The 16,937-nt window shown below is 46.9% G+C and overlaps 1 long non-coding RNA gene across 4 annotated transcripts in view; it reads right to left on the bottom strand.

The window, feature by feature from the left end:
• Positions 1 to 5,398: 5,398 nt before the first annotated feature.
• LOC142483272 (uncharacterized) overlaps positions 5,399 to 16,937 on the bottom strand; it is a 218,411-nt gene continuing 206,872 nt past the window's right edge. For 2 of the 4 annotated variants that reach the window (XR_012797286.1, XR_012797284.1), the window contains exons 2-4: positions 7,614 to 7,734; positions 6,277 to 6,416; positions 5,399 to 5,555 (exon numbers count right to left, since the gene is read on the bottom strand). This is a non-coding gene — a long non-coding RNA (uncharacterized LOC142483272). Of the gene's footprint in view, positions 5,556 to 6,276; positions 6,417 to 7,613; positions 7,735 to 9,083; positions 9,105 to 15,404; positions 15,443 to 16,937 lie in introns of those variants that run through there. The other 2 variants (XR_012797285.1, XR_012797287.1) reach the window with 2 other exon arrangements.

Here is a 16,937-nt window from a genome sequence, read left to right as displayed (position 1 = left end):
ACCAGAGGTAACTCAATGTATTTTTGATAAATAGAAACATGACCTTCTGGGGAGGGGTATATAATGGGTACTGGGCCTGGTGAGGTGGGTATAACGGGTACTGGGCCTGGTGAGGTGGGTATAACAGGTATTTGCCCTGTGGAGGGCGGTATAACGTGGTATTGGGGATGGGGTATAAGTGGCACAGGAGCTCTTGCGATACAGAGTATCACTGTCCCTGGTTACAAACACTTCATGTCTCCTGCAGATCAGGACACGCACGAAGGTGGTGCCCTTTGTGCCACCAGACGACGAGGCGGGCTACGAGGCGGACGACGAGGCATACGACAAAGCGGGCGTCAAGTGGAACAATGAGGTGGGCTACAAGGCGGCCGATGACGCAAACGTGGTGTACGATGACCAAGGAGCATACGACAGGTGTGGCCGGATCTGCTGCTTCACCTTTTTTAGGTGGAGGAGAAGACCCCGGGAGCAGGTAGGAGAATACGAGAGGTGCGGACAAATCTGCTGCTTCACCTTTTTTAGGCGGAGAAGAAGCCAGGAGCAGGTAGCAGAGGAGCCAGGGCGTAGATACAGGGGTATTCTAGGGGCCCTGAGAAGTTGGTTTGACCGCAGGAGAGGCAGATAAGATCAGGAAGGCTGCGGGAGGGGCAGGTACTAGAGGGAGATAGGGATATTGAGATTGGGATAGTGAGAGAGAACAAGGAGCAGGGCCGGAGCACGGGTTTCATGCGCCCGAGGCGAAACTTAAAATTTGTGCCCCAGTTGTATAAAAAATAATAAGATAAATAAAATAATAAAATAAACAGTGGCGTAGCTATCGGGGCTGCAGGGGGTGCGACCGCACCCCAGCGCGACGCAAAATAAAAATAAAAGGGCGCCAAAATACTGGATAAAAAAAAGAATAATAATTTTAAAAAAAAGATAAATAAATAAAATAATAAGAGTAAAAAATAATAATGATTATTAATGCGCCCCTAGGACCTCTGCGCGCTAGGCGACCGCCTAATGGCCGGCCGGCCCTGCGAGGTATGCGGGAGGAAAAGGGGTGAATGGGATAGATATGCAGGGGGATGGGGGAGCAGGTGAGTTATACACAGGGGCACAAGGGCCCCATCACCCGCATCTCTATATACCGAGTGTGCCCCTGTGTATAACAACGCTGATCTGTGCTGCTCCATCTGATCTCACTGCGCAGTGATCCAGGGACCATCCGATCGCCATTTAATGGGGTCAGGAAGGATTTTTTTCCCCCATTGCACAGCAGGGGTTATGTTTCGCCTTCCTCTGGATCACAGCAACAAACTACCCTTTGTGCATGAATTATCAGTGAGATCTTTATACACCCTGCAGGGGTCTTCACCCCTTTGCTGCCGGAGGGGCCTGCAATGCATTGCTCTGCGTGTTACTATATCGCTCTGCAATGTGCTGCAGGCCCCTCCCAGCAAAGAGATTCATTATTTTAATAAAATACTCTCTTTAATCCAACCTATGTGTAGTGTCTTTTCTATCCGTTGTATCTATTGCTAACAGCTCAGTGATTCTTCCCCAGATCGCTGCACTAGTGTCACGCTGCCAAGACCGGGTGTGAAGAAGGTTTATAGGGTCACATATACACTTCTGCCAAAACACGAGTGCAAACAGGAAGCCCCTCTGATCTCATATCTTTTATTACACAAAACGGTATCTAAAAAGGTAAAAAGAACATACATGGGATTCTGCTACAAATATCTCTCTAATTACAAACCAATTTGCAAATCATTCAGATTAGAGTCGAGCGAAAAGAAAGGGTTAAGTATCTCATGTACAGTATACTGCACCGACACACTTTATTCGAGCAAATACCCAGTATGTACCTGGCAGATACCTGGAATGCGCCGCTCCTCACCTCTGACAAGCCCCGTTGCATTTGCCTTCCCAGCCTGGGTTCATGCCTGGCTGATGGGCGGCTAATCTGTTAAATGATAATGATTAGGATTTAATAGGCTGCAATGCTTCGCGTGTCTACCAGATGGCATAAATTCATGAATTGTAATGCAGTATATATATATTTACTGTGCAGTATTGCAGCCAGCGGGAATAAAATGCTTCAATCCCTGCCTGGAAAATAACTCAATGCACTCGGGCAGAAAACAGTCACAAACCTCAATACACCCGGGTATACCCGAATTCGTGGGACTAGCCGAGCTCGAATAAAGTGTGTCGCCAGTGTATGCAGTGTAGGCTGTTCTGCGCATTACATGCAGGGGGCAAAGGTTAGGAGATATAAGTAATGCTGATCTCAGAGCTGACCGGCTGACCTGCTCTACCGGCTGACCTGCTCTACTGGCTGACCTGCTCTACCGGCTGACCGGCTGACCTGCTCTACCGGCTGACCGGCTTCAATTCTTTCAGCTAAATGACCTGAATTGTGGCCCCTGTATCTCCCAATTAAACGTTTTATTGGCATATTCTTGTTTGACTCGTTCTATACAGACATTTTCTATATACTGCACCGACACACTTTATTCGAGCAAATACCCGGTATGTACCTGGCAGATACCTGGAATGCGCCGCTCCTCACCTCTGACAAGCCCCGTTGCGTTTGCCTTCCCAGCCTGGGTTCATGCCTGGCTGATAGGCGGCTGATCTGTTAAATGATAATGATTAGGATTTAATAGGCTGCAATGCTTCGCGTGTCTACCAGATGGCATAAATTCATGAATTGTAATGCAGTATATATATATGTACTGTGCAGTATTGCAGCCAGCGGGAATAAAATGCTTCAATCCCTGCCGGAAAATAACTCAATGCACTCGGGCAGAAAACAGTCACAAACCTCAATACACCCGGGTATACCCGAATTCGTGGGACTAGCCGAGCTCGAATAAAGTGTGTCGCCAGTGTATTCATTGTGGGATTTGATAATATCTGTAAGATCTCTCAGAATATCACATTCTGTACGTTTGTGTTGAAGATTTTTCCATTCTCAATTTACTTAATATTAGTTTTTGGCATCAATTATTTATATCGAGTCCAAAATACCTTTATACAGAATGCTGTTCCCTTTAGCCCACAAATGCTGCTTCATTAAAGCCCATGGGTGGCACTTTATGCATTCTCAAACTTTTAGGCAACATCCCTAATTTCCAAAAGTGGGATTAAATCTGTGCATATTTAAATGGTTAATTTTCTTACTCAGACTACTAAATCCCTCCCCAAATATATCCGTTTCACATAAAAGTGTGTGCGCTTCTCCTTCCGTCTAACTGGCACGTCGTCCTTACGGGCGCCACTCCGTGTAACTCCACGCTGCCCTCCAGTGGCAAAAGAAATAAGATACATTTACTATACTCCTCTGGCAGCTGCTCCCGTATAAGGTGGGTAACTCTGTATTAGGGGTCTTGGTAGAGTATATTTTATACTTATGTCGGATAGATGAGGAATTAATATTCCTAACGGGTTATTGTGAGAGGCCTTAGATCTTATCCTATATGCACGCAGCCCTCGCCTCTCTGACCTTGAACACATACTTCAATCTGATTTTTTGAGACTTGAAACTGGATTTCTTAAAATAAACTGATTTTAAACACTGACAAGACTGTAACAATGGTATTTGGGACCAGAGCTAAATTGCTAAAGCTACCAATGACAGAGCTTCAGATAAAAACCAGCTCTAAAACCATCATAGCCCCTGTTACTTGTTTGAAATATCTGGGCATATAGTTCAACTCCCATTTAACATTTGGGTTGCACATTGATACCCTGACATCCAAATCCTATGCCAAACTAGGTGTACTTTACAGGAACACATCCTCCCTAAGGCCCTCATGCAGTAATCGCCTACAGCGATTCAGTAAGCCCAGAGAAGCTGGCGATTACAGCAAAAATAACCGTTTTTTTTGCCGGAAAATAAATAAATAAATAAAATCGGCAGACGCGCGGTGATAAGCCACTTTTCGGCACTGATCGCCAGTTTTTCAAACACGCTCAATTCTATAAGCCCTGATCAGTTTATTGCGGCTGATCGCCACTTTAAAATTGCTGTTTCTTCTCCAAATTGTCCAGCCACAAAAGTTGGCAAGAAGGTGGGGTGAAGCTGCGATGAAAATAAAATGCATGTGTCCCAGAGCTGATATCCATTAATATCAGCACCAGAGACCCCCGGCATGAATCCCATGCATAAAAAATGCATTTACAGGCAACTTCATTACCGCCAAGGCAATGAAGGGGTTATATACCCGTGCCAGGCTTATTGCGGGTAGCGGGGGTGGGTGAAGGTGGTATTTGGCCCTGGGTGGGTGTTTAGGCCTTGCCAGGGGGTTGCGGGATGACTTAACCTCTTCTTTAACTTAGCGGTTAATACCGTTAAGGTAATGAAGGGGTTAACCCCTCCCGCTACCCCCCTACCCGGTAGGCCTAAACACCCATCCTTGGGGCCAATACCCCGTTCACCCACCCCCGCTACCCACAATAAACAAAAATACACATAACAGCCCCACTGGCCACCTCCTAGGTCCCTAATAAACCATTACAATATTCATAAAACCATTATTTTGTTTACACCCAGGATTATTACATGGGATTAGGGCTATGTTATTCAGTGAGGGGTTGTATGTTTGTATTCGTAGGGACAGGCAAGGCCGGAGCAAGATGGGGTTCTCCTGCCTCTGTCCTCCCTGTCTCCTGACCCTTCCTGTAGCCGGACAAAGAAGAAGAAGCAGGCACACGGTCTTACTCAAAGGAGGTTTAATATGCCATAAAGTCCAACGTTTCGGCAGTCAAGGTGAAGGCTACAAACACAAGAAACAGTCACAATATATACCACCCCCCTGATACTCACCCCTCCCCGCTCTGCCACATAACCAGGATGTTGACGCCCACCTGATGACGTCAGAGCTACCATATGGCGCCCCCTAGTGACGTCAGACGTCTAGGTCTAAATCCCTGGCAATACAGCATAGAGCTGTCTTGGAGGACTGCAGCCACAGCCACACCTCTCCCCAGACTGAACACTCCCCCATGATGACGTCAGCGTGACCCGGCAGTCAGGGGAGGGTAAGGGGGGGCGGGCGTGCACCAATCAAGACTGTACTCACAGGGCTGGACAAAGATGTATCCGTCGCCATGGGATCAGTGTCAGAGCAGGGAGGAGTGAGACACTCCTATAAATCACCCTGAAAGTGTAAATAAACCACACACCAAAATATTAATAAAGCTTATGTGCACAAAACTAATACAGCAAAATACTATTAAAACATGTGACTGTATACTGCAGATGACATCAGTATAATCCTGCAAAGTTACAGTGAAATGCCTCATAAGAATATGCAGTACATCCATATTTAGAATATACTAGTGTGTATACCTAGGTCAGAAAAGGGTACACACAACAAGGGGGGGGGGGGGAAGGGGAAGGGAGGATGGGGAAGGGAAGGAGGGGAAGGGGGAGGGAGGGAGGGGAAGGGGGAGGGAGGGAGGGAGGGGAAAAAAAGAAGGGAAAAAAAACACACAAAAAGGATAATCTTCCCAATTGGTAAGTGCAGAGTCCATGGATGGTGCAAGATCAAATATGCCTGTAGAAAGACAAAAAATTACCTTCTATTAAGGAAGCATTTTAAATTCTGTTTCTCATTAAGACCCATACCGTTGCTGGTATTTAAAGCATGTATCCAGAATGCTTCACGTCTCAATAAGAAAGTCTCCCTATCTGGAGTGCCTTGTCTAGGTGCTACTGTCTCAATACCCATGATGCGTAAAGAGGCAGCATTATGATTGTGTTCCACACAGTGTTGCACAAGAATAGAGGGATCCGTACCTTTTCGAATTACACTTTTATGTTCAATGAACCTTGTTTTTAACATTCTTATGGTCTTACCCACATAAAGAAGACCACATGGACACTTTATTACGTACACTACATATTCAGATCTACATGTGATTCTATTTTTGATTTTTATGATCCTCCCGCTTTGGGGGTGACTGAATTGACTACCGGTAGTCAGACTGTTACAGACCGAGCAGCTCATGCATCTAAAGTTACCCGGTCTGCCACCCTCCAGAAAATGAGGAGTTCTGTAGTTACCCTCATTATCTGCATGTATCAGGCTATCGGCCAGATTTCTCCCTCTTTTGAATGCCACCATTGGTGGTACACAGCAACTTTCAGATAATATATCATCATTTTGCAGAATATGCCAGTGTTTAAGAATGGTAGATTTAATAAAACCACCAGCTTGACTGTATATAGTGGTAAATACAACGCACGTCCTCCTTCTTATTTTTGGTAGCACTTACCTCTTTATCCAGTGCCCGGTCTAACACAGCAGGAGGATATACGCAGGAAGATATCCCCTAGCCAGGAATCTACCATGTAGTTCTCCAATAGCTGGTTCAATATGATCCTTCCTGCTCGTGATTTTGCAGACCTGGACTTTCTGTGAAAAAGGTAATGCATCAATAAGAAAAGGAGGATGATGGCTATCTGCCCTTAAAATTGCATTTCTGTCTGTATCCGTTCTAAAAAGATCAGTATGTAACTCCCCATTAGTCTGTGTAATGAGGACATCTAAAAAAGAGAGTTGCTGTGTACTCCATGTATTAGTGAGGAGGACCGGTGAATGGAGACCATTAAGATACTCAAAAAAAGATAACAGCTGATCCTCCGTACCTGTCCATATGAAAAACATCATCAATATATCTGTAATAGCTTTTAATATGCACTAAAAAGTCTGATTTGTAGATGTACTGCTCTTCGAAATGTGTCATGTATATGTTGGCGTAAGCAGGGGCCATATTACTGCCCATTGCTCTCCCCTTAATCTGCAGGAAGAAATCACTCTCAAATCTAAAATAATTTTTATAGAGAATGAAATGTAAAATGAGCATAATGTATTCAATTGGAACAGTATCACTATAATGGCGAATGAGGGTGGCCTTGATTATCTCAAGACCTTCAATATGGGGGATTATTGTATAAAGGCTAGACACATCTAAACTAACCAGAATATGATTAGTCCCATCACCAGGTGAGTTTTTTTAATTTGTCAAGGAAATCAAACGTGTCTTTGATGTATGAGTTGGCTGTCTGTGCTATAGGTTGTAGAAATGTGTCTACAAATTTTGCAAGGGGTTGATTTAATGAATTAATAGCAGCTATAATAGGCCGCCCCGGGGGATTGTTTAAATTCTTGTGTATTTTGGGCAAGGTATAGAAAATAGGGCATTTAGGATGCAACATAGTTAGAAACTCAGATTCAGGCTCTGTTATCCACTGGTTATTAACCCCCATTTGGATAATTTCCTTAATTTCTCTCGCATAGTTAAAGGTAGGGTCCCTATCCAATTTAATGTAGCAGTTAATGTCACTCAGTTGTCTGATGGTTTCAGCCTTATAATCTGAGTAATTCTGCACTACTAGGGCACCCCCCTTGTCCGCACGCTTAATAATAATCTCATTATTATTAGTCAACATTTATAATGCTTCCTTTTCCTGAACAGACATATTGTATGTAGCCCTATGGTTTTTTTTTTGTACCTTGCAATGTCCCCCTTAACCAGTCGTATATATGTGCTGACTGATTGATTTTTAAATGGCGGGACAAAAGTGGATTTGAGCTTACACATTTTGGTACCTTGATAAGAAGCCGAATTATCTGTCCCTTGCTGGTCAGTGGCCAAATTAACTGTCCCTTGTTGTTCATAGGAGGATTACCTGTCCCTGGTTGGATATTGGAATGCACCGATTCTGTAGACCTGTTAGAAAAAAATGATTTAAGGTTTAATACACGTTCGAATTTAAATAGGTCAACCTCCAAATCAAAATCATTAAACAATGTAGTAGGTACATATGAGGGCCCCCTAGCTAAGACAGACATTTCACATTGATTAAGAGTGTAATCAGACAGATTAACAACCAAGGTGTCCATACTCATTTCTGCTCCGTTGTACGTAGGGGATAGGGTGATCTTCCCTTTCCCCTGGCCCCCGCGTCCAATTTTCCTTTTCCTTTCTCCTTGTCCTTGGATTGGCCTAAAAAAGGGGCCGGACTTTGGCCTCTCTGACGTTCTGTTGAGGAATGGGCTTCAGAGTCACTGGTGTGGACTTCTTGGACTCCCTGGGGTGCTCTCCCTCTTTGGTTCTTGCGTTGTTTGGGGTCTTGCTTCAGCCACGGGTATACTCTTCCATCTTTATAGTCATTAACAACTTTTTTGAATTTCAACTTCTTAAAGTGAATCAGATCACTTTTAATTTTTTTCCAGCTTGGTCTTAAGACTATCCAATGATTGTACAACGTCCGTACCAGGGCTAGACTGTTCAATGAGGATTTCCACTTTGAGTATATCCTTTATTGTATGGCTAAGTTGTTCCCCCACCTCCTCAATAACCAAAATATTCAAGTCCAAAGAGGCCCTATTAAAGCTGCAGTTCAGTCTTTTTTTTTTTTTAATTTTTTTTTTTACTTCAATAGTTTCATGTGGGCAATCTCTAATTACCTAAAGAACTGTATAGCTGCAGGTCAATTCGTTCTCCATGTATTGATAGGCGAAATTTGGTGACATTATTAGTGAAGGGATCTGTATTTCTTCTGCTTCTGTCTCTCAGTGGAAGCTCATGAATATTCATGAGCACTCCTGCATTGACATGTGCTAGAGGGAGGGCAGGGCTGACAAAGGGGTGTGCCAGGGCTTGTGACAGGACATGAAGGGGCAGTGCCTTAGCAAATGGCTGTTAAAATAGAATACAAGAAAATTGGTCTTTCAAAGTTGTTGTTTTTAAAAACAGAAAATGCTAAAAGTATTTTTTCTTACTACAGAACTGATTTATTAAAAAAAACACACATGCAGGATATTGACTGAACTGCAGCTTTAAAGCATTGTCCTGCATACAGATCAGAGGCGAAGAATGGATATGGATACCCGATGTGAAGCTGGAAAAAAGACCGAGAACAATATCGAAAAGACCGTTTCGAGTGATGAAATAGCCGTCACTGTGTAACTCTTCCAATTACCTGCAACTTCATGCAAAGAAATATCAACGCTTGTTTTTAACGTGTTAGCGCCAAGGGGGAATTCAACTGCTGAGAGGTTAAGGGAGTTACTCACCCAAACTCAGCGACGCTTCTGTGTCTCTGTGATAACTCCCCCAGGACATGCCTGGAAACCAGAGGTAACTCAATGTATTTTTGATAAATAGAAACTTGACCTCGGAGACTGTGAGACCCCCTCTCCTTCCCCCCCTTCCCTTGGCTTTCCAAACCCCACCATAACCAATACACAAATAACCACAAACACGAGGTCTGGCGGCCGCTGCTTTTTAGTAAAACTTCAATAAACCTAATTAGTGCCAACCCCCTGCCAGAGTGCTCGCTCATTGGGTAAAGGCCAAAGGTACCCGATCCAATGGCCCGTAACTCCCCCCTAGCCGGGCCCCGCCTGTCTGGCGAGAATGGGCCCAGGAACGCACGTGTAAATGAGCCGCGCCCTCTCACCACTCCCAGCCACCTTTTATTTTATTTCTGTTATTCATTTTCATTGTTTATTTATTCTTTTTTTTCTTTTAAACACGTACAACCAACATATTTACCAGTATTCACAATAAAGGGCAGGGTGGGCGGGACTCCCATGGCAGGGCGTAGACTGACCCCGCGCCTCTGTCTAATTCTAACCTCCCTGGCCCTTCCCCCGGCTGTTTCACGTCACTGCCAGAGGGGGAGGGGGAAGGCAGGGGGGACGTAGTCCACACTCACAGGTAAGGGAGAGCCTAGTCCCTCTGGTCATAGCGCCCGGTCACCGAGGGCTCAAGACTACTTTTCTGGGTTATTTTGAAACGAGCTACACTGGGGAATATTTAGGGGTCTCCCCAAACAAAGAGAGAACATTTAGGGGTCTCTCCAGAGACAGAGAACCCCACACACTTAGATCTGAGGTTTGTGCCCCTATTAGGCCTGGGCCTATTAGTAAGTTCAAGCTCGCTGAGGTGGGCTGAGCCGCGCTGAGCAGATGCACAAACCCCCTGCATCTGTCATCAGCGCGGCTATAGTTTCCCCCTCCGCATGCGTGCTCATGCGTGCAGAGGCTCAGAAACGTTGCCGAGACAGGCAAGTTTAAAATTTGCCGCTCGGGGAAGCGAAGAAGCGGTCACGTGACCGCTCCCATCCAATGGGAGCGGGGACTAGCCCCGCTTCCCGCTCCGCCTCCTGACACGCCTCCGCTCTGCCTCTGCTTGGCCTCCACCCCGCCCCCAGAGCGCGCTCACTGCCTCGCCTGCAAGGACAGAAAAAAACACCATTTTCTGCAGGCGAGGCAGAGCAGGAGCGCGGCTCAGTGCGGCTGAACCCTCTATGTCCCAGGCCTTACATGGGGGGGGGGGAGAGAAATACATAGAAACAAAAATAAGGAGGGACAGAGATAAATAAAAGAGATAAGATTAAAGGGGGAGAGAGAGACTGACAGGAGAGGGAAAGGAAAGGCAGAGAGTAGGGAGACTTCTCACCCAAGGTGATGAAACAGCTGTGACACATGGACACCTTCTCTGGGAAACCTTCCACTACCTATGTGACATTACACCTCCACCGTAGGGGGTCCTGCGTCTGGGGAGTGTGTGTGTAAAGGATCCTGGGGAGGGACGTATAATGGAGTTCTGGGGAGGGGTGTATAACAGGGTACTGGGCCTGGTGAGGTGGGTATAACGGGTACTGGGCCTGGGGAGGGGTGTATAACAGGGTACTGGGCCTGGGGAGGGATGTATAACAGGGTACTGGGCCTTGGGAGGGGTGTATAACAGGGTACTGGGCCTGGGGAGGGGTGTATAACAGTGTACTGGGCCTGGGGAGGGGTATATAAAAGGGTACTGGGCCTGGGGAGGGGTGTATAACAGGGTACTGGGCCTGGAGAGGGGTGTATAACAGGGTACTGGGCTTTGGAAGGGGTGTATAACAGGGTATTGGGCCTGGGGAGGGGTGAATAACTGGGTACTGGGCCTGGGGAGGTGGGTATAACGGGTATTTGCACTGTGGAGGGCGGTATATCGTGGTATTGGGGAGGGGGTATAGGTGGCACAGGAGCTCTTGCGATACAGAGTATCACTGTCCCTGGTTACAAACACTTCATGTCTCCTGCAGGTCAGGACACACACGAAGGTGGAGCCCTTCGTGCCACCAGACGACGAGGCGGGCTACGAGGCGGACGATGAGGCATACGACAAAGCGGGCGTCAAGTGGTGCGAAGAGGTGGGCTACAAGGCGGCCGATGAGGCAGACGACGAAGCGGATGTCAAGTCTGGCGACGAGGTGGGCCATGGCGAAGGAGAATACGAGAGGTGTGGACGGATCTGCTGCTTCACCTTTTTTAGGCGGAGAAGACCCCGGGAGCAGGTAGCAGAGGAGCCAGGGCGTAGATACAGGGGTTTTCTAGGGGCCCTGAGAAGTTGGTTTGACCGCAGGAGAGGCAGATAAGATCAGGAAGGCTGCGGGAGGGGCAGGTAATAGAGGGAGATAGGGATATTGGGCGTGAGAGAGAACAAGGAGCAGGGCCGGAGCACGGGTTTCATGCGCCCGAGGCGAAACTTAAACGGGGTGAATGGGATAGATATGCAGGGGGATGGGGGAGCAGGTGAGTTATACACAGGGGCACAAGGGCCCCATCACCCGCATCTCTATATACCGAGTGTTGCCCTGTGTATAACAACGCTGATCTGTGCTGCTCCATCTGATCTCACTGCGCAGTGATCCAGGGACCATCCGATCGCCATTTAATGGGGTCAGGAAGGAATTTTTTCCCCCCATTGCACAGCAGGGGTTATGTTTCGCCTTCCTCTGGATCACAGCAACAAACTGCCCTTTGTGCATGAATTATCAGTGAGATCTTTATACACCTTGCATTGGTCTTCACCCCTTCGCTGCCGGAGGGGCCTGCAGTGCATTGCTCTGCGTGTTACTATATCACTCTGCAATGTGCTGCAGGCCCCTCCCAGCAAAGAGATTAATTATTTAAATAAAATACTCTCTTTAATCAAACCTATGTGTAGTGTCATTTCTATCCGTTGTATCTATTGCTAACAGCTCAGTGATTCTTCCCCAGGACGCTGCACTAGTGTCACGCTGCCAAGCCCGGGTGTGAAGAAGGTTTATAGGGTCACATATACACTTCTGCCAAAACACAAGTGCAAGATCTGTCATATCTTTTATTACACAAAACGGTATCTAAAAAGGTAAAAATAACATACATGGGATTCTGCTACAAATATCTCTTTAATTACAAACCAATTTGCAAATCATTCAGATTAGAGTCAAGCGAAAGAAAGGGTTAAGTATCTCATGTACAGTATATGCAGTGTAGGCTGTTCTGCAGCATTACATGCAGGGGGCAAAGGTTAGGAGATATAAGTAATGCTGATCTCAGAGCTGACTGGCTGACCGGCTGACCTGCTCTATCGGTTGACCTGCTCTACTGGCTGACCGGCTGACCTGCTCTACTGGCTGACCAGCTGATCTGCTCGACCGGCTGACCTGCTCTACTGGCTGACCGGCTGACCTGCTCTACTGGCTGACTGGCTTCCCTTCTTTCAGCTAAATGACCTGAATTGTGGCCCCTGTATCTCCCAATTAAAGCTGCAGTTCAGTCAATATCCTGCATGTGTGTTTTTTTTTAATAAATCAGTTCTGTAGTAAGAAAAAAAACTTTTAGCATTTTCTGTTTTTAAAAAAACAACTTTGAAAGACCAATTTTCTTGTATTCTATTTTAACAGCCATTTGCTAAGGCACTGCCCCTTCATGTCCTGTCACAAGCCCTGGCACACCCCTTTGTCAGCCCGGCCCTCCTTCTAGCACATGTCAGTGCAGGAGTGCTCATGAATATTCAAATAAATAAAATCTCTTTTGTAAATACAAAGTCTTCAGATTGTAACTACGGCACTTCCTAAAACGCAGAAGAAAAACAGATCCCTTCACTAATAATGTCACCAAATTTCGCCTATCAATACATGGAGAACGAATTGACCTGCAGCTATACAGTTCTTTAGGTAATTAGAGATTGCCCACATGAAACTATTGAAGTAAAAAAATAAATAAAAAAAAAAAAAAAGACTGAACTGCAGCTTTAAACGTATTCTTGTTTGACTCGTTCTATACAGACATTTTCTATATATTCATTGTGGGATTTGATAATATCTGTAAGATCTCTCAGAATATCACATTCTGCACGTTTGAGCTGAATTTTTTTCCATTCTCAATTTACTTAATATTAGTTTTTGGCTTCAATTATTTATATCGAGTCCAAAATACCTTTATACAGAATGCTGTTCCCCTTAGCCCACAAATGCTGCTTCATTAAAGCCCAGGGGTGGCACTTGATGCATTCTCAAACTTTTAGGCAACATCCCTAATTTCCAAAAGTGGGATTAAATCTGTGCATATTTAAATGGTTAATTTTCTCACTCAGACTCCTAAATCCCTCCCCAAATATATCCGTTTCACATAAAAGTGTGTGCGCTTCTCCTTCCGCCTAACTGGCACGTCGTCCTTACGGGCGCCACTCCATGTAACTCCACGCTGCCCTCCAGTGGCAAAAGAAATAAGATACATTTACTATACTCGTCTGGCAGCTGCTCCCGTATAAGGTGGGTAACTCTGTATTAGGGGTCTTGGTAGAGTATATTTTATACTTATGTCGGATAGATGAGGAATTAATATTCCTAACGGGTTATTGTGAGAGGCCTTAGATCTTATCCTATATGCACGCAGCCCTCGCCTCTCTGACCTTGAACACATACTTCAATCTGATTTTTTGAGACTTGAAACTGGATTTCCCAAAACAAACTGATTTTAAACACTGACAAGACGGTAACAATGGTATTTGGGACCAGAGCTAAATTGCTAAAGCTGCCAATGACAGAGCTTCAGATAAAAACCAGCTCTAAAACCATCCTAGCCCCTGTTACTTGTTTGAAATATCTGGGCATTCAACTCCCATTTAACATTTGGGTTGCACATTGATACCCTGACATCCAAATCCTATGCCAAACTAGGTGTACTTTAAAGGAACAAATCCTCCCTAAGGCCCTCATACAGTAAGCAGCGATAAGCCACTTATCACCAGCTTATCGCCAAAAAAGCCACACTAATACACACACACACACACACACACACACACACACACACACACACACACACACACACACACACACACACACACACACACACACACACACACTGATAGACACACACACACACACACACAGATAGACACACACACAGATACACACACACACACACACACACACACACACACACACACACACACACACACACACACACACACACACACACACACACACTGATGCACACACACACACACACACTGATACACACACACACACACACACTGAAACACACACACACTGAAACACACACACACACTGATACACAAACACACACACTGACACACACACACACACACACTGATACACACACTGACACACACACACACACACACACACACACACACACCCAGTGATACACACACACACACACAGATACACACAGATACACACGCACACAGATACACACACACACACAGATACACAAACACACAGAGATACACACAGATACACACACACACACACACACACTGATTCACACACACATACACACCCACTGATACACACACACACACACTGAAACACACACACACTGAAACACACACACACACTGATACACACACACACACACACTGATACACACACACACTGATACACACACACTGATACACACACACACACATATTGATACACACACACACACAGAGATACACCCCGCCTCCCCCTGCACCGCCTGCGACTGCGCAGCAACCACTGCCCACCCCCGAGCCCATCTCCCACACCAAGGGGACGGGGGGAAGTGAGCGCCGATGGGCAAAGCTGTGAGCGACAGGGGACAAAGCTGTGAGTGCCGGGGGGGCAAAGGTGGGAGCGCCGGGGGGGCAAAGCTGTGAGCGTCGGGGGAGGCAAAGGTGGGAGCGCCGGGGGGCAAAGGTGGGAGTGCCGATGGGGCAAAGGTGGGAGCGCCGGGGGGCAAAGGTGGGAGTGCCGATGGGGCAATGGCGGGAGCGCCGGGGGGGCAATGGTGGGAGCACCGGGGGGCAAAGGTACAAGGTGGTACAAAGGTAGGCGCACCCCCGCTACCACTTCCTATTACCCCCCTTGGCTGGGACCCGGGACAGAAAGGGGACACTCACCACGAACAGAGGAGCCGGGAGCGGGAAGACACGTGTGCTTTGCACAAAGCGGAAGTCCCGCCCCCGGCTTCCTCTGACCTGCCTGCAACCAATCCCCTGCGGGCCGGCCGGCATTCTAAGTCCCGCCCCCGGCATCATCATTCATTCAGTCTCCCCAGCAGCATTCACACACACACATAGAAAATACTTACCGGCCGCCGCATTCTCCTCACCGCCGCTGCCCTGCAATACCGGGACCAGGGACAAAAACCGGGACATAAACGGGACGGAGCTAAAATCGGGACAGGGCAGAAAAAAACGGGACTGTCCCGGCAAAACCGGGACGAATGGTCACCCTACTTACAGACTATTCACTTGAGTGGACCATAAAGTGTCTTATAGAGGGAACTCTAAGGTGTCTTAAGATGCATTAAGATATATTATGTATGTAAATATTTATTTATATAGCGCTTTATAAGAGAGGCAATACAGTACAGAGAATTATAGTACAATAAGTGCAACAAACAAAATCAGACAATAGGAAAGGAAATCCCTGGCCTGCAGAGCTTACAGTCTTAATGCTAGATCCATGGAACTCTGTTGTGTTTATGCTAATAACGGGACATTCCTGAAATTGGTACCTGACCCTGTGTGGTAGGCAGAGACACAGGGGCAGTGCCTGCCAATATCATAAAGAGCAGTGCACTTCCTATTTAGTAGAAGTGTGTGTCAGAGTTAAGAGTTCAGTCCAGAGTTAGAGTCTGCTGAGTCTGTCACCTGGCTGGCCCAGGGTGACAGAGAGAGCCTATATCAATTGGCCGTTGGAGAAGGGGAGCCATCAGCCTCTGAGTAGAGCTGATGCAACCTTAGTTAGGGAGGTGGACCAATTCCTCTCACCCTGTTTAGGGGGCGAGGGAAGAGCTAGCCCCACCCTGGGTGCCCTTGACCTGGGGTGGTGGCAGGGACACAGAGACCATCCTGAGGGAGAGCAGTCCTGTGTGGAGGAAGACACCCTGTACCTGATTGACAGTCTTGTTGCTGCTATTCTGCTGCTGTGAATAAAGAGCTGCGGCTGCTTTTAAAGATATACAGTGTGAGACTGGAATCTCTCATCCCCGAGGGGGGGGGGACGACTCTCTGGAAGGATTCCACCCGTATTCCTGGGGCTCAGAGATGGAGGCGCTGCACCATTACATACATAGCTACATAGTTACATAATACTGCTGCGGCCGAGTTTATTCGAGCATTTGCTCGTTCTCGGCCGCAGCAGTAACCTGGCGCGCGCCGGAGGGTGCCGGGCGCGCGCTGAAGCAGCGGAGGAGAGGCCCGCCGATCGGGGCTTCCCCCTCTCCTCTCCGGGTCCGCCGATTCCCCCGGAACCCCCTGCCGCCGTCCCCCACATCGCCCTGGACGCGCGTGCAGGGGGCGCAGGCACCCGATGACTCGTGACCGCGCATCGGTGACGCGCGGCACGCCGAGGGGATGCCACTAGCAAGCCGGGAAATCTCCCGGCTTGTGGAACTTTAATAAAGTGTGTCGCCAGTGTAGATGAGGTTGAAAAAAGACGTACGTCCATCAAGTTCAACCTATGCTAAATTCAGACAACAGATACTTTATATCAATATCTATACTTACTTATTGATCCAGAGGAAGGCAAACAAAAAACCCCATTAAGGGGAAAAATTAATTCCTTCCTGACTCCAAGAATTGGCAATCGGATTAATCCCTGGATCAACATCCTTCCC

This window comes from Ascaphus truei, unplaced genomic scaffold, assembly GCF_040206685.1.
Source record: "Ascaphus truei isolate aAscTru1 unplaced genomic scaffold, aAscTru1.hap1 HAP1_SCAFFOLD_313, whole genome shotgun sequence".
In the NCBI taxonomy this organism is placed as follows: Eukaryota; Metazoa; Chordata; class Amphibia; order Anura; family Ascaphidae; genus Ascaphus; species Ascaphus truei.
The sequence above is the reverse complement of the archived record's forward strand: the minus strand, read 5'-3'. Positions and strand labels throughout refer to the sequence as shown.